The following is an 18,671-nucleotide window of genomic DNA, read 5'->3' on the forward strand; positions in this document are numbered from 1 at the left end:
GCACCGCTACGGGCCCTTAAAAGAGACCAAAAGACCTAAAATAGCGGGAGCTACCGAATGTGAGGCTTAGCTCCGCATCACCGCAACCGGAAGTTCCCTACTGAGAAACATTTTAGAATGCTGTGCTGCTAGCTTGTGAGCCTGACAAATCTTAACTGTTTGTTCCAAAGACAGCTCTGATTCCCTCAGCAACTGGTCCCTCAGCTTATTTTCATTCACACCAAACATAATTTGGTCCAAAATCATGGAAGATTCCACCGCAGAAAAATTACAGGTTTTTGCTTTTCACTTGAAATCAGTGATGAAATGATCTATGGACTCTCCTGTCCTCTGTAAGCATGCCCTAAACACATAGCACTCATAAATGTCATTCTTCTGGTGGTGCAATGTGCATCAAATCTTCAAATTACTTTGTTAAAATTTTTAGTATCTTCATCGTTTGCAAATTTAAATGAATTAAACACAATTGCTTCAGGCCCTGTCGCTGTTAGGAGCATCGCTACCTAATGCAAATCTGATTGATCTTCTAAATTTACTACAGTAAGAAACAGATTAAATTGTTGTTTAAACATACGCCAGTTGCTGTCCACGTTACCATGAAATCTGAGACTCATCGGTGGCTTCAACGACTCCATGTTGTTAATTCTGGCAGTCTGCAAAATCTTCAAATCTCTCTGGACCTTGTGGCAGGCTGATAGGTAGCAATGCTCCAAACAGCAGCAGGGCTCAAAGTAATTGTGTTTAATATGTTTACATTTGCAAATAATGAAGATAGTAAACGTTTTAATGAAATAATTTCAGTGTTTAATACCATACAAGCCTGGTACCATGTAATGTTCTTGTCAGATGGCCTGATTTATATTATAGGAACACTTGTAGCTAAAGCTATAAATGATTTATTAACATTAACTGTGTGTAAACTATGTACAAAACAACAGATGAAAAACAGTATGATCATGCACAAGCAACCTCTCTCTCCAGCTCCCTCCAGCCAGTCTGACATCACCGGACTCTAACATTCACTTCTTTACCAGTGAGACTCATCATAATCAGTCAGTGAATTGCAACACAACCATGCTTTCACTACAGTTGGTATGTGATAGTCACAGATACGTTTGAGATGGTGAATGTGTGTTCGCTGAATTAGGATGATATCAAGTTTATGAGATCCGTATTAGTTGCCCTTCCAGATCTGGACAAACACCAGATGATTTTAGGGGGGATTTCAAATGCATTTTGGATCCAAATTTGAATTGCTCCAGGCCCAGGTCGCTGGTCCCTTCAGGGCTGGCAAACATGTTAAGACCATTTATGGAAGAAACAGAAGGGGCAGATCCATTGCGGATTCTACACTCGGGTGTAAGAAGTTTTCTTTTTTTCACCACTACACAAGGTGTATTCACGGATCTATTTTTTCATTGTGGGTAGGCCCTTGCATACTGGGGTGTAGAGTGTGGAGTGATTATTTCAGACCACCTGCTGCATCTGGTGGACTTAAAGTTGGAGGGGGGGGCCAATTGCTGCATCCGGGCTGGAGGCTGGATGTGGGTCTGTGATAGGATCTCAGGTTCTGTGCAAAGGTTTCAGGGATCATAAAGAACTACATTGAACTAAATGTGAATGGGATGGTCTCACCGTCTACAGTGTGGGAGGCATTCAAGGCAGTGATTGGAGGGAGATCATCTTGTTCGAGTTGTATATGGATAGGGAGAACAGACGGGAGTGTCAGGAGATAATGGATGAAATTCTGGGTGTGGATAGGGAATATGTGAGTGACCCAATGCCAAAGCTCTTGGTGCGCAGAAAGAAGCTGCAAATGCAGTTTGACCTACTGTCCACAGGGGCACTTAAAGGGGATGGTATATGAGTATGGGGAGAAGGCCAGCCGACTGTGCATCAGTTAAGGTGGCAAGAGGCTGCCAGGGAGATTGTGCAAGTGGGAGAATCTGGAGGTGGGTTGGTCTCTACCACTGAGAACATTAATGAAGTGTTTTGCACCTTTTTATGAGGGCTTTACAGGTTGGAGCCAGAGGATGAACAGGAGATGGTTGAGTTAGAGAAGAACAAAGAAAAATTTCAGCACAGGAACAGGCCCTTTGGCCCTCCAAGCCTGCGCCGATCCAGATCCTCTATCTAAAACTGTCACCTATTTTCTAAGGACCTGTGTCCCTCTGCTCCCTGCCCATTCGTGTATCTGTCTAGATACATCTTAAATGACGCTATTGTACCCGTCTCTACCACCTCCGCCGGCAATGTGTTCCAGGCACCCAGCACCCTCTGCGTAAAGAACTTTCCCTGCATATCTCCCTTAAACTTTTCCCCTCTCACCTTGAACTCGCTTGAGTCCTTGGAAGGCTTGGAGTTTCGTCAGGTGGGTGATGAGATGCAAGAGACATTAGAGGCCGATCGGGTTGGAAGAGGTCCGCAGAGCTCTGTGTAATATGCAGGCGGGGAAGACACCGGGGCCTGATGGGTTCATAGTAGAATTTTACAAGACGTTCATAGACCAGCTATTTCCATTGGTGCTGGAGACGTTAAATGATTTATTGGCATGGTTTTCCCTTCTGGAGACATTGGGGCTGCACAGGGGGATGAGGCAGGGAACCCCTTGTCCCTGCTGTTGTTCACATTGGCGTTTGAACCATTTGCAAATGCTTTGAGGGCCTCGGAAAAGTGGAGGGGAATGGTGAAGGGTGGAGTCGAGCAAAGGTATCCCTACACACAGACGTCCATCTGCCTCCATCTGAATGACTAGGTCCCCACAGAGTGTGGGTCATACCATCCAATCTGTTTGCTCAATGTAGATGCAAAACATTTGGCTAAAATCCTAGCATTGAGTTTGGAGCCCTGTCTCCCGGAGGTGGTGGGGGAAGACCAGACACGGATTCTGAGGGCAGCAAGCTGTCATCCAATGTGAGAGGGTTACTTAATGCAATTCTTACACCGGCGGTGGGACCAGAACCAGAGATTATTGTGTCCCTGGATGCCGAAAAGGCGGTCGATAGGGTGGAAGGAAGCTACTTGTTCTCGGTTCTGGAAAAGTTTGGGATTGGTCCTGGGTTTGTATCATGGGTCCGGCTGTTGTGTGAAGTGCAGATGCCTCGTATTCGAACAAACCCCATTAATTCAAAGTCGTTCAGGCTGCACTGGGGGATGAGGCAGGGATGCGCCATATCCTCGCTGTTGTTCGCATTGGCGAACAAACCATTGGCAATTGCTTCGAGGGCTTCGGAGAAGTGGAGGGGAATTGTGAAGGATGGAGTAGAGCACAAGGTGTCCCTAGACGCAGGCGACCTTTTTACTGTATGTTAGGAATCTAGAGCCGGTTATGGGGGAGATAATGAGGGTATTTGCAGAGGATCGGTTCCTTGTCAGGATATTAAAATAAATGTTGAAAAGAGTGAATATTTTGTGGTTAGCCCTCTGAGGGGAGGTGCTGTGTTGGGGGGATTGACATTCCGTCTGGCGGGGACCAGTTTTCACTATTTGGGGGTTCAGGTGACCCGGGATTGGATGCGACTTTGCAAACTAAATTTTACAGGCTTGGTAAGTTTAGGAGCGGACTTGCACAGGTGGGACTGCCTTGCACTGTCATTGGCTGGCCGAGTTCAATCTATTAAGATGAACATTTTGCCGCGATTTGTGTTCTTATTTCAATTCCTCCCAGTTTTTCTGCCAAAGCCGTTTTTTCGGGCGATGGAGTGGCTCATAATGGGCTTCATATGGGCAGGGAGAACACCTCGGATTTGGAGCGGAATCCTTCAGAGGGAAAGGCAGGTAGAAGGGGGTGGTTTGCGCTGCCAAATTTATAGTATTATTAGTGGGCGGCCAGTGTAGAGAAGGTATTCGAGTGGATGGAAGTTAGTTGGGTACACATGGAGCCAGAGTTTTGTCGAGGGACGGGTCTGGAGGCCCTGATGATGGCATCTCTGCCATTTCCCTCTGAAAAGTATTCTGTGAATCCGGTGGTGGTCTCCACGCTACAAATATGGCGGCAGCTCCGTCAGTGTTTTACGCTGAGGGCAGTGCCAAGTCGGGCCCCAACCTGGAAGAGCCACTTGTTTGAGCTGGCAAAATTGGATGTCACATTCAGGGGGTGGAAAAACAAGGGACTGGAGAGGCTGAGGGATTTGTTTCTGGAGGGGCGGTTTGCGAGATGGAAGGAGTTGAAGGAGAAAGCAGGGCTGGGGGGGAACAGATAGCTTCAGATATTTCCAAGTGTGGGACTTTGCTCGGCGGGCATTTCCAACTTTCCCGGAGGCACTGCCATCTACCTTGCTGGAAAGGATACTTCATGTGCGAGGTCGGAGGAGGGCAGCACGTCTGGGATATATGGGCGGATCATGGTGGAAGAGTAGGTTTCGGTGGATGAGGTGAAGGTCAGGTTGGAGTAGAAGCTGGGACCGATTTTGGAGGAGGAGGTGGGGAGAGAGTCCCTTTGAATGGTGAATGCTATGTCATCCTGCGCGAGGTTGTATTTAACACAGCTAAATGTGACATTTAGGGTACACCTTATCTGGGCTAGGGTAAGTCGTTTTTCTTGAGGGGGTTGAGGATAAGTGTGAGCGGTGCTCAAGAGGCCCTGCTCACCACCCGCACATGTTCTGGTCCTGTCCCAAGCTGATGGGTTTTGGTGGTCCATTTTCCGCATTATATCAGCAATCCTGCATATTGACTGAGAGCCCTATCCACTCGTAGCTGTATTTGGGGTGTTGGACCAACCGGAGTTGAGGACTGGCGTGGAGGTGGATGCTTTGGCATTATGTTGGCCAGGCAATGGATACTGCTGAGCTGGAGGCAGGCAACGCCACCCAGTGCTGAGAATGGCTGGGTGATTTGATGGAATCCTCGTGCCTCGACTTGAGAAGGTCAAGTTCACGGTGAGGGGTCGATTGATGGGTTCTATTGTAACTGGCGGTTGTTTATTTTGCATTTTAAAGTTCCGGGGCGGTATTCTCCGTTGGCTGACTCTGGAATTGGGAAACACGATTGGGCGGAGAATCAGTTTGATGCCGAAATCGTGGCGGGCACGGGTTTCACACCAAATCGCAATTCTCCTGCATCAATGCATTCCACTCGTACATACTGTCAACACCCTTGGCCAGGGCGAATTCCCGATGGTGAGGTCCACTTATGCTTTTAAAAACCGTGAAACAGGCTCCATGGCCGCTGAGGGAGAGAGAGGGAGTACGGAAAGTGTCTAACATCGCCATAGTTTGCTGACAGTCGTGTCGCTGGCCGGGAGCTTCTGCCAGGGCTGGGGGAAGAAGAGCATGGCAAGGAGGTGGGCTGTGGGGTTGGGGGTGGATGGCCATGGAACACCACTTCTGCGGCCTGCCAGGCAGCTATGCAGCTGCACCCGCCGCTGACTGCCCATCGTGACCTTAGGACCACCCCTCTAGCTGCCCTCTGGCCCCAGCCGATCCATCAGCGGGATGGGCACGCTCCAGCACAACCAGTGCCATCTTGTTGGCTGGGATGAGTGTGTGTGTGGAGTGAAGTTTGTATATGCAGCTGAAGCTTGTCAGCTTCTCGAGTGTCAATCATAGACCTGGCGACTTCCACACCATTTCTCAATGTAATCGATTGTGTTCCATGTGGTGCCGGTGTTAGCCCCTCAATGGTTGCTGAATTGGTCCGAGTGCGGCACGGATTTTTCTGTGGTGGGAATATCAGGAACCGAGTTCTGCCGCTGGTCGCTGTTGGTTGTCAGTGGGGAAGGAGGAGAGGTTAGCGAGGGGTGGATTGTTCTGGGGGAGGCGGAGGTATTTCTGTTTTTGGGGTTCATGGTACTGTTGTTGCTTAATTTTTTTCTGATATATGTGTTGATACTGTTGTGTTTTGTGAACCTTTTGATATAAAATGTAAAAATTTCAATAAAAATATTGAAACATAAATTGCTGCAGCCCGCACAGGTTAGGGGAGGAGTTAGAAGTAAGAACATTGCCAGTTCAGCGGTCACTGCCTGCCTAGCATTGGAGCAGTGGACAAGGCTGTTAGAAATCCACCTGGAGCACCAGAAAGGTTGGAGCTGAGAATAGGAACTGCACCCTCAGACATCAGGCACGTTGGAGATGAGAAATAGCAGCCTTCAGAGGGTGGGGCAGAGGGCCAAGAATGAAGAGGTCAGGAGAGAGGGCCAAGGAGCATGAAGAAGAGGGAAACACCCTCCTGAGCACAGAAGCAATGGGGCAGAGAAACAGAGTGCTGTGGAAGACTGAGAACCGGTGCTGAAGGTGACAGCGAGTCTCTCGGCAGAGGATCACAGACATGGCTGAAGTGGCAGTCTTGACTCTTTATTCGGAATGGGATTTAAAATCATTGCTTTCTGATTCAGAAGCAAGTGTTCTACCAACTGAGGCACAATGGACATCTAAGACCTTAGGCTAGGGAATGAGAAATGAGTCCAGGACTCTAGGCGGCCATCCAGTTGCTGTTAAAAAGTGCCTGCGTGTAATCTTGGGGCAATGACTGCATTGGACATGGTTGTGACTCATTTTATGATTGAACAGCCACAAGAAAAATGACAAGTCAGCAAAGGGCATTGATGAGCCATTCAACCAAATCTCAGTTAAAGTGATGATAGTTCAATTCATTTTCAAACTGAAGAAATGCAAGTTCCCAAATAAATGTACATAGCGTCAGAAAGACTCAGACAACCTTTATTTCAATATTCTTCCTTTACAAATTGTGATTCAATCCCAATCCTTTAAATATTTACACCATAAACGCGGAATACAGCAGAAATCCCAAATCCCTTTACAAAATTCACATCTCATTTTCCTTCCCAAAGCTTACGCATTGCTTTCATTAGCTTTTGCAGCACCTTATTGAATATTAGCACCTTTTACACCTTTGAAGCAACACACAGGATTTATAAACCATTATTTATAAACCATTACAGCTTAGAAGTACACATGGTCAACAGTAAAGTATAGACACATGTATAAAATTCTCTTGGCCTTTATTTTAGAGCAGCTGTTAATCCTTTAAATTAATTGACGGTTGTGTCAAAATAACAAATAATGTACCAAAATTTTCATTTTATGTAAGTGACTTTCATAAGCTAAGGATGATCCAAAGGTTTTCATGTGCAGTGTAATGCCTGCGAAGTGTGGTCACTGTTGTAATGTAGGAAGCAAGACAACCAATTTTGTGCACAGCAAGTTCCCACAGGCAACAATGAGATAATGACCCAACAATCTTTATTAGTCATGTTGATTGAGGCTAGGACACCGGGCAGAACTAGCATGCTCCATTTCCAATATGTCATAGGACCTTTTACGCTGGCTGTTTAAGATCTCAGCCATAAAATAGCAGCTCCAACAGCTAACACCAACTGTGCACCCCCCCCCCCCCCCCCCCCGCTTCCCCCCACCCCCGCACACACCATTGCCATCTCATTCCGGAATATTTCCAGGGCACACCAGGGCTGTAAGATGGCAAAGTGTTTAGCACTGCTGCCTCACAGCGCCAGGGATCCGGGTTCAATTATGGCCTTGGGTGACTGTCTATGTGGAGTTTGCATGTTCTCCCTGTGTCTGTGAGGGCTTCCTCTGGGTTCTCCGGTTTCCTCCCACAGTCCAAAGATGTTCAGGCTTGGTGGATTGGCCATGCTAAATTGTCCCTTAGTGTCCAAAGAAGTGCAGGTTAGGTGGGGTTACAGGGATAGGGAGGGGAAGGAGTGGGCCCAGATAGGATTCTCTTTCAGAGGGTTGATGTAGACTCAATGGGCCAAATGGCCTCCTTTTGTAGGAATTCTATGGCGCTGAGGACCAGGGTTTTATTCCGGCCCTGGATCAATGCCCGTGTGGAGTTTACACATTCTCCCTGTGTCTGCATGGGTTTCACCCCTAGAACCCCAAGATATACAGGGTCGGTGAATTGGCCACACTAAATTGCCCTTGAGATTGGAAAAAAACTGATTGCGTACTCTAAATGTTTTTTTTAAAGTATCTATTCTATGGCTCTAATATCTGCTTTAATCTCTGAGATGGCTCTTGAACTAACAACCTTCTGATTCAGGGCTGAGAGGGCGAGCACTGCATCCTGGATTAACAAAAGACAGACAGCCCGGGTGGCATCAGAGATGGGGTAGTTTACGAGATTACATTGTCTGATTAATAAGGTGATTATTGTTGATGTATAGATTTCATTTATTTTTGCTTTTGTACAATAACAGCTGCTATTATTGCCCACAATAGCCTTCGCTGCTTGGTTACTCCTCAAGCTGACATCATTTTCTCCACTAATTTGCCCAAATTTCTTTCTGAGGGGTCAGATATTGCTCAGATATCCAATTGGGTAACCAAAAGATATTCTTGGCTATGGGTGTAATTTTGCCTTTCTTTTGCAGAGAGTGGCAGCGGGCGGGAAATGTGGCGTTAAAGCTGTTGGCACCATCAGCGGCTTTCTCCTCTGTATTGCTCGGAACTTAATGTATAAACGTTAACGGGGTGGATCCAGGCTCTGACTGAGCCTGCCCCATCAGCAACATCCTTTTTTGAACGTCAGGGAGCCATTTTTAAAGATCGACCTGATGCACAAAGGTTAAAACGCACCCGCCTCAACCATGCAGCTCCCCCCCCCACCCCCCCACCCCCCCCCACCCCCCCGCCCCACCCCGCCCCGAGCTCCTCCGGCAGGTCTGCCCTCCAAGTGCATGCCATGTGAGACTCGTTATAATTCACACCAATGTGAATGGATTATCTAACGGTTTAATGGTCAGGTGTAGAGGACTGATGAGGACATGCAAATTCATTATAATTGAGTTCTCAACATCGAACGTCAGGATTCTCATTATGTCCCGGCGGGGAGCAGGGGCAATCGCACAAGACTTGAAGCCAACGTGAGGCATTCGGGTCGCTCATGAGATTTTCCACTCACGTCACCAAACCCACTGAGAAGAACGGGAGCGGAAAGTCTCGGCCTATATAACTGAGGGAACCGAACATCTTGCCATGAGTTCCTTTTTAGAAGCTGCACCTTCTCACTCTGTGGCCCTTAAGCATTAAGTTCGGCAACGTTTATTAAAAACAATCTTCCTATAGAGAAGACGGTTCAAGAATCTTCCACAACTCCTCAGCAGTCGCAATCACCCCTTCCTCAACACACTGAGGGGACATGCCAGCAAGGCAAGCCGGGGAAATTGCAATCTTGGCTCATACCTGTGTAAGTATGAGGATCAAGGCTTCAATTCCATGGATTCTTGGGTGCCCTAGTTCGGGGAAAGGCTGACTGACTCTGAAAGTCAAGAACATTGCTAAGCAGCTCAATCTGGGCCCCTAATTTTAGAAGGGCCTGTGGAGTTAGGTGCCAGTACCCTGTAGAGACCAGAATTCCATTAAGGAGTGTTTGCCCCAGGAAAGGAACGGCAAAATAAAAAATTGATTCACCAAATACACAAATATATTTTTCATATTTAGTATTCAATGCCTAGGAATGATTCATTTTCCTCATCACACTGTGCACTCTGTTAACCCATACCACAGTTAGGGATAGAACAGACAGCCAACTCATTATTTGCCTATTTTTCCCATTATATTATTTGAAAGCAGCATGAATTTATAACAACAACTTGTAATCCACATTGTTTCTATAACATCTCAAGGTGTTTCACAGCAGCACAATCTGACCAAAGGTGACACAAAAGCAAAGAGGAATATGTCAAGGGTAAATAAGTGATAAGTTTTAGGGAGTATCCAAAAGGAGGGGAATGAGGAGGTGAGCTTTCAGAAAGGAATTCTAGAGCTTGGAGTTGATTCCTGAAGGTATGGCCATCAGATTTGGAATAAAGTAAGTGGGGTGTGCGTGAGAGGCTAGAATTGAAGGATCATGGAGGCTTGCAGGTCTGGAGAATGTTTCAGAGATGAAGAAGATCGAAATTGGGAGGAATTTTAATACAATGATGAATACAAAAATGTGAGGCATTGGTTAACTGTGAGCCAATGTGCATTGTTGAACATAAAGGTGATGGGTAAACAGAATGCGATTGGGATAGGATATGGTCAGATGGCCTATGGATGAACTCAAGATGGGGTCAAGCAGGCCAGAAGTGGAACAATCAAGTTTCAAGATAAGAACATTTTTTACGACTCCCTTATTTTAATGGTGTTTTTCATCCCAATATGTCTTTAGAATGCATGCAACGAATTCAGGGAGACAAACAAACCATCAGACCTGGAGTGAAATGGATACACATGGGTTAAATATTCTGAAACCCTATTGTGCTATCGGCACATGGAAGGTTGCACTGCCCATATAATTTCCTGCCCATTGATATGAGGGGATCAAACTGACATTGTTATCAGGGGAAAGAACAGCTGCAGTCACCAAACACTCCTGGAGGTGGAGCTCTAACTTCTTGCCTTAAGAAGAACACAAAGGAAAACAGCCTGAAAAGAGAAAACTGGGACTGTGTGGCTACAATGAACCTCAGTGTCAATCAAACCAGGCAAAGATGAGTGGAAATACAAGCAATGTTCTGTGGAATGCAGATTTTAGGGAATTTGCCAAATGGTGCTGGTGAATCTAAGAGTTCATCTGTATTCTGATCATGTCAGTTTACATCACAATGAACACTGTGGGTGGGTTTCTCCGCCTCGCCGCACTCGTTTTCTGCTGCAGCGCACCTCCCTCCATCCTGCCAGCTGGCCAATTGGGTTTCCCACTGTGATCACCCCCACGCCGTTGGGAAATCCACAGTCGTGAGTGAACTATCAGCGAAACGGAGGATCCCACCAACGGAGAATCCAGTCCCAGGCCTTGCAAACTCCGCATTTGATAGCTTTTCTTTGAACTAACATGTACCAACCAACTTGTTGATGTGTGTCAGGGTCCCTTTTGCTAAAAATTTGGGAAATCCCTGTCTTGGGTTGTAATATCTGAGCTACATTGAAGTGAGCCCAATAAGGGCCTGTGAAGATGTAAAATGGCGTGAAAGGAGCGCAGGGTGTGTTATTTTAGATCGGTTGTTGGCCTTTGGGTCCGCATGGATTTGAGGCTCACATCAAGGCTTGTGCTTACCTGAGTTAACCGGTGGGATTCTCCATTCCTGAAACTAAATGTTGACGCTGGAGCAGGATTCCTGGACTTTCACATCAGCAAAATTGGCGTTGCACCTGGACTAAATCAGCGACTGCGGAGGGACTAGCACCAGCGCCATGTGGAACACAATCGATTCCAATGAGAAACGATGTGGAATTCACTGGGCGATTGACACTTGGGAGGCGGACAAACTGCAGGCGCACATATACATACACTCCCCACACACACTCATCCCAGCCAACAAGATGACACTGGTTGTGCTGGAGCGTGCCCATCCCGTTGATGGATCGGTTGGGGCCAGAGGGCACCTGGGAAGGTGCCCCATGACCTGTGATCCTAAGTTCACAGTGGGCTGTCAGCGGCGTGCGCAGCTGCATGGCTGCCTTTCCGGCTGCGGTAATGGTGTTCTGTACCCGACCATCCCGACTCCACAGCTTACCTCCTGGCCATCCCCCACTCCTCCCTCTGGCCCTGGCAGAAGCTCCCTGGCCAGCGGCATGACTGTCAGCAAGCTATGGTGATGTTGGACATTTTCCGTACCCTCTCTCTCTCTCAGCAGCCATCGCGCCTGTTTCACAATTTTTAAAAGCACAGGTGAACCTCACCATTTGAGCATGGCCCCAGTGGAGGCGGAGCAGCGCGGAAGCCCCAGAGAATACCGGGTCAGGCATGCTAATGAGATGCCTGATTTACTGTTCTGGAATGCATTGACGCTACTGTCGAGGCATCAGAGAATTGCGTTTTGGCATGAACCCGGCATCCGCCATGATTTCGGCTTCAAAGCCAATTCTCCGCCCAATCAAATTTCCCGATTCCGGAGTCGGCTGTCCTGAGACTAAGGGCATGATCCTCTGGCCACACTGCGCTGGAAAAGCAGCTTGCCGTGGCACAACTGAAAGCCAGCAGACCCCACTCGCAGGATCTACCCAGCTCGTAACGCCTCGTGAGATTGCATTGAATCTCGCGGGGATTTGCGAGGTGAATCCCGATAGTGGGCAGGATCACTTTTTGGCAAATCTGCATATCAGAGCAAGGCAGTAAGCCTTACTCAAATGTGCAGATTCTCGAGGTACCTGAGGATTTGGGATTCCACTCCTTTGCCACAGAGACCATGGGCTGGATTCTCCACCCCGCCGTGCCACATTTTTGTTTCAGCATGCCAGCGGGATGCTCCGTTATGCCGGCTGGTCAATGGGTTTTCCCATTGTGGGGCAGCCCCACTTCATTGGGAAAGCCCCGGGCTGCCGGCAAAATGGAGCATCCTGCCGGCAGGAATTCCAGCCCCTTCAGTGAGTGCTGTTTGGCCCTGTTCCCCACAAACAAGGACCAGACTGAACGGTGCTCATGGGGTCTCCAAGGGGATTGGAGGCCCCCGGCTGTATGCCCTTTGGGCAGGGTTATATCCTGACACTGCTAGTGCCACCTGGGTAACCTGGCAATGCCAGCATGGCACCTTTGCAGTTCCACCTGGGTGACAGCCTGGCACTGCCCAGGTGGACTTCCAGCTGGCATAGGCACTGCTAGGTTGGCACTGCCAAGCTGGCATTTTCTGTACGTGTGATTGGGCCAAGGTTGCCTGACATGGGTGTTGGGGGAGTGCAGTGAGGTCCAGGGACCCTCCCAATTTGTGTCCAGCTTGGGGGGAGATCGGGGATTGTTTTGGAGGCCTTGGAGTCTCTTACTACAATGGGGTGTTCCATCGAGCGAAAGCCCCCATTGTACAAAATGGGGCTATGTGCGGCCTCGGCCATGTGTTTCCTGTTCAGGTCCCTTATTTTACGCGAGTCGCATTGAATAGTTATGTGTTTCTCGGCACTACGAATGTGGGAAAACATGTGGTTAAACACACTCGATAAGGATCTTTATTCCTTTTTGGGAAGATCGTGCGCTGAGTGTTGACACCGGGGCAGGATTCGTGAACTTCCACGACAGTAAAACCGGCGGCAGACTTGGACCGAGTCATCGACCATGGAGATGCTAGCATCGGTGTCACATGGAACACAATTGATTTCAATAAGAAATGGTGCGGGATTCGCCTGGTCAATGATTGACACTCAGGAGGCTGACAAGTTGCAGCCGCATGTACAAACTTCACTCCCCACACACACTCATCCCAGCCAACAAGTTGACACAGGTTGTGGTGGAGCGCGCCCATCCTGCTGGTGGGTTGGCTGGGACCAGAGGGCACCTCGGGGGGTGCCTTGCCAATGTCCACCCCAATCCCACAGCAACCTCCAGTCAGCTCCTGCTATTCCCCCCGGCCCTGGCAGAAGCCCCCTGGCCAACGGCATGACTGTAAGTAAACTATGGCGATGTTGGACACTTTCTACACCCCCTCTCGCTTCCTCAGCAGTCATGGCGCCTGTTTCATGATTTTTAAAAACACAAGTGAACTTTGTATCGGGAATCCGCCCCAGTGGAGACGCAGAGGCTCCGGAGAGTACCGGGCCAGGCCCGCTGATGATATGTCAAACATGTTTACTCTACCTGCATTCTGGAACTCATTGACTCCACTGTCAAGCCACCGGAGAATTACGATTTGGCGTGAAACCGGCGCCTGCCACAATTTTGGTGTCAGAACTAACTCTCTGCCCAATTGCATTTCCCGATTCCGGCATTGGCCGATAGACAACATTTCCAGCACAAGGGAGATGCAATATGAAACATTTGTCTTTTTTGGTAGGTGTGGTAATGATCCCACAGCACTACTTAAGGAAATGAAGTGGAGATGCCGGTGTTGGGCTGGGGTGAGCACAGTAAGAAGTCTTACAACACCAGGTTAAAGTCCAACATGTTTGTTTAAAACACTAGCTTTCGGAGCACTGCTCCTTCCTCAGGTGAAGGAGCAGCAGAAGGAGCAGTGCTCTGAAAGCTAGTGCTTGAAAAAACATGTTGGACTTTAACCTGGTGTTGTAAGACTTCTAACTAAGGAAATGAAGATAATTCTCCTAGTGTCCTAGCCAACATTCATCCCTCAACCAAGCAGCACCAAAATTCAGATTAATTGCTTTTTCAACTTAAGCCTGAGGGATATTGTTGGATCAAAATGGCTTCACTGTTTGACTATGTGACAGCTAATGTGCAGTGTGTTGGGTATTCAACAAGTTATGCCATACAATTGGAAGCATTATTAATATTTGCATGGCATTAGATGGAAGATTGAATTTTGAGAGTTTTATCAAAATGTTTTGTTAATGAGCTTTAACATAAGCCTTGGTGTCAAACATATAAACCAATGCTGGAAAGCTGCAAGGAAATCATTTATGAATTAGGATTTCTCATTCATGATATTTAGCAACCACATCAGAAAGTTGTTTTCACAGTCAGATTTAGTTACATGAAGGTAATTTTTATATTCAATGGCTGAAAGTTTATCTATTGGAGCAGAGGGAAACCCCTTACAGAAGCCATCATTTAGACAGTGAGTCAGCTCATTGCAGGCAGTGGAAGTGAAAATTAGATTCAATGTGCAGTGAGGATATTTGGATTACCAGACCACTAGTATTTGCATTCTATCCAGGGTAGTTAGCCATACCTCCATTTCATCAGCTTCTCTAGTGCTTCACCCTTCTGCATGCCATGTTAGCACCAAGAAACATATAGAAAGACTTTAAGTAAAAGCATCTACATCTGTATAATGTACAAAATACATCCACAATATAACAATATATTCAAACAAACTATGAGATCAGCAATGCTGAATACAAAACCACCAAGGAAAAGCGAACGTTAAGGAAGGTTTTCTGTCCTCAACATTTTCAGGAGACTGCAGAGCGCTCCAAAATAAAAATAACTAATTTGGGGCAAGATACAATAAGTTTTTAGCATGGCTCAGAATCCCTGAGGGGAGACTCGTTCAATGGGTTTGGAGACTGGAGTGAGCAAATTGCCGCATTCGGGGAGGGATTCTCCCGTCCCAGAGCCGCTTGTTTCTCGGTGGCAGACCGTTCACTGGCAGTCGGATTCTTACTCCAGCCACCTGCCACTGAGGATTTCCCATTGAAGCCACCTCACGCCACTGGGAAACCCATGGGTGGAGGTGCGCTGCCGGCGGGAACTGAGAATCCCAACGACTGGAGTATTCTGGCACCGATCTGCAATCCCACTAAATGTCCCGCTGTAGATTTTAATGAATGGGACCATTGAGAGCACCGTGAACTGTACACTCCATTTCTGACTCTCCAATCTCGATCTAGCCCGGAGAAAAACTCCCCAAGGCCCAAGAAAATGTCTAAGTCTGGTTAGATAGTGGTGGGGACCTCACCAACAGAGCCAGGAAGAAACTCCCAGCCTAACCTGCCTGAAATGACACTTAGAAACATTTCTATTAAATTGCGCAAGCAATTAAGATATTGGGCATTTCTGGAAACAATCTAGGGAAAACAATAATTATTGGACATTAAGTAAGTTGCTTTGTTTTTATCTTCTTTGAACAATTTTTTATTAGTTAAAATTCCTACAGGGCCGAAAGAGGCCATTTGTTCTGAAAGAGCACCCCGATGAGGTCCATTCCCCCAACCTATTCCTGTAACCCCATAACCCCCACCTAATTTAGGCATCTTTGGACACAAAAGGCAATTTAGCATGGTCAATCCACCTAACCTGAACTTCTTTAGACTGTAGGAAGAAACTGGAGCACTGGGAGAAAACCCACGCAGACACGCAGAGACTGTACTAACTCCACACAGACAGTCACCCAAGGCCGGAATTGAAACTAGTTTTGAACCTGGGTCCCTGGCGCTGTGAGGCAGCAGTGCTAACCACTGTGGCACCATGTCACCCCAAAATATCTAAAAGGTATTGGACTGATCCGATGTGGGAGAGGAGGAGATCTGTGTAACTGGAGGGGCCAGGTGAATACATTAGGTCAATCCGATGAAATCATCAGCATGTTTGGCTCGGGTAGAAGGTTGGCTAGGTAAAAGGAAACAAAGAGATGGCATAAATATGTAATTTTCTGGTTAACAGGATGTGATGAGTGCTGTGCTACACAGAACAGTTCTGGGACCTCAACTCTTTACAATTTATATAAACGATTGTGATGAAGGGACTGATGGTATGGTTGCTAAATGCACAATATAGGTAGGAAGATAAGTTGCAAAGGGCACTGAAGGAGGCTACAAAAGGATATACATAGGTTAGATGAGTGGGCAAATATCTGGCAAATAGCATATAATTTGGGAAAATGTGAGGTTTTCCATTTTGGTAGGATGAATAAAAAAGCAGCATATTATCCAAATGGTGAGAGATTGCAAAGCTCACAGATTCAGGGGGATCTGAGTGTCCTCGTGCATGCATCACAAAAGGTTAGCACGCAGGTACAGCAAGTCATTAGGAAAGCTATTAGAATGTTATCATTTACTGCGAGGGGAATCAAAGACAAGAGTTGGGAGGTTATCGTTCAGATATACAGGGCATTTGTGAGACCACATCTGGAATACGATGTACAATATTGGTTTAGTTATTTAAAGAAAGATGTAAATGTATTGGAAGCAGTTCAGGAAAGGTTACTAGATTAATACCTGGCATAGACGGGTTATTTTATGATAGGTTGGACCGGCTAGGCTTGTATTCAGTGGAGTTTGAAGATTAAGAGATTACTTGATTGAAACATTTAGGGCGGGATTCCCCGACCCCCTGCCAGGTCGGAGAATCCCCAGGAGGCCGCGCGAATCCCGACGCCGGCTGCTGTATTCTCCAGCACTGTTTCTCGGGCGGGGGCGGGGCTCACGCCACGCCAATTGGGGGCCGTTGGCAGCGGCCCCCCCGGCATTTTTCGGGACCCAATGGGCTGAGCAGCCGTCCATTTTTGGCCAGTCCCGCCAGCGTGGGTTACGCATGGTCCCACAGGTAAGTCGGCGTGGGCGGTCCTCGGGGGGGGGGGGGCGCGGGGGGATCCGACCATGGGTGGAGCCCCCACAGTGGCCTGGCCCACGATCAGGGCCCACCGATCTGTGGGCTTGCCTGCTCCGTGGGGACACTTCTTCCTTCCACGCCGGCCCCTGTTGGGCTCTGCTATGGCTGGAACTGAGAATGGCATGTGCCAAAAGACCAAGGCCGGTCTGCACATGCGCGGAATCATGGCGGCGGTTCCGTGCATGCAAACTCGTGCCATTCCTTCGCCGCCGGCTGGAGCGGCGCCAACGACTCCAGCGTCCATCTAGCTGCCTTGTGGGCCCGTTGACACCGGAGTCGCTGACGCCGGTTTTCCCACCAGCGTGGGGACTTCAGCTGGATTGTGGAAAACGTTTGGACTAGGGGCCACTGTTTCAAAATAAGGAGTCACCCATTGAAGACGGGGTTGAGGATTCATAACATAAGAACAAAAGAACTAGAAGCAGGAGTAGGCCATCTGGCCCCTTGAGCCTGCTCCACTATTCAATGAGATCATGGCTGATCTTTTGTGGACTCAGCTCCACTTTCCTGCCCGAACACCTTAATCCCTTTATTCTTCAAAAAACTATCTATCTTTATCTTAAAAACATTTAATGAAGCAGCCTCTACTGCTTCACTGGGCAAGGAATTCCATAGATTCACAACCCTTTGGGTGAAGAAGTTCCTCCTAAACTCAGTCTTAAATCTACTTCCCCTTATTTTGATGCTATGCCCCCTAGTTCTGCTTTCACCCGCCAGTGGAAACAACCTGCCCGCATCTATCCTGTCTATTCCCTTCATAATTTTAAATGTTTCTATAAGATTCCCCCTCATCCTTCTAAATTCTAACGAGTACAGTCCCAGTCTACTCAACCTCTCCTCGTAATCCAGTCCCTTCAACTCTGGGATTAACCTAGTGAATCTCCTCTGCATACCCTCCAGTGCCAGTATGTCCTTTCTCAAGTAAGGAGACCAAAACTGAACACAATACTCCAGGTGTGGCCTCACTAACACCTTATACAATTGCAGCATAACCTCCCTAGTCTTAAACTCCATCCCTCTAGCAATGAAGGACAAAATTCCATTTGCCTTCTTAATCACCTGTTGCACCTGTAAACCAACTTTTTGCGACTCATGCACTAGCACACCCAGGTCTCTCTGCACAGCAGCATGCTTTATAATTTTATCATTTAAATAATAATCCCGTTTGCTGTTATTCCTACCAAAATGGATAACCTCACATTTGTCAACATTGTATTCCATCTGCCAGACCCTAGCCCATTCACTTAACCTATCCAAATCCCTCTGCAGACTTCCAGTATCCTCTGCACTTTTCTCTTTACCACTCATCTTAGAGTCATCTGCAAACTTGGACACATTGCCCTTGGTCCCCAACTCCAAATTATCTATGTAATTTGTGAACAATTGTGGGCCCAACACTGATCCCCGAGGGACACCACTAGCTACTGATTGCCAACCAGAGAAACACCCATTAATCCCCACTCTTTGCTTTCTATTAATTAACCAATCCTCTATCCATGCTACTACATTACCCTTAATGCCATGCATCTTTATCTCATGCAGCAACCTTTTGTGTGGCACCTTGTCAAAGGCTTTCTGGAAATCCAGATATACCACATCCATTGGCTCCCCGTTATCTACTGCACTGGTAATGTACTCAAAAAATTCCACTAAATTAGTTAGGCACAACCTGCCCTTTATGAACCCATGCTGCGTCTGCCCAATGGGAC

This window comes from Scyliorhinus canicula, chromosome 4 (genome assembly GCF_902713615.1).
Source record: "Scyliorhinus canicula chromosome 4, sScyCan1.1, whole genome shotgun sequence".
NCBI lineage: Eukaryota > Metazoa > Chordata > Chondrichthyes > Carcharhiniformes > Scyliorhinidae > Scyliorhinus > Scyliorhinus canicula.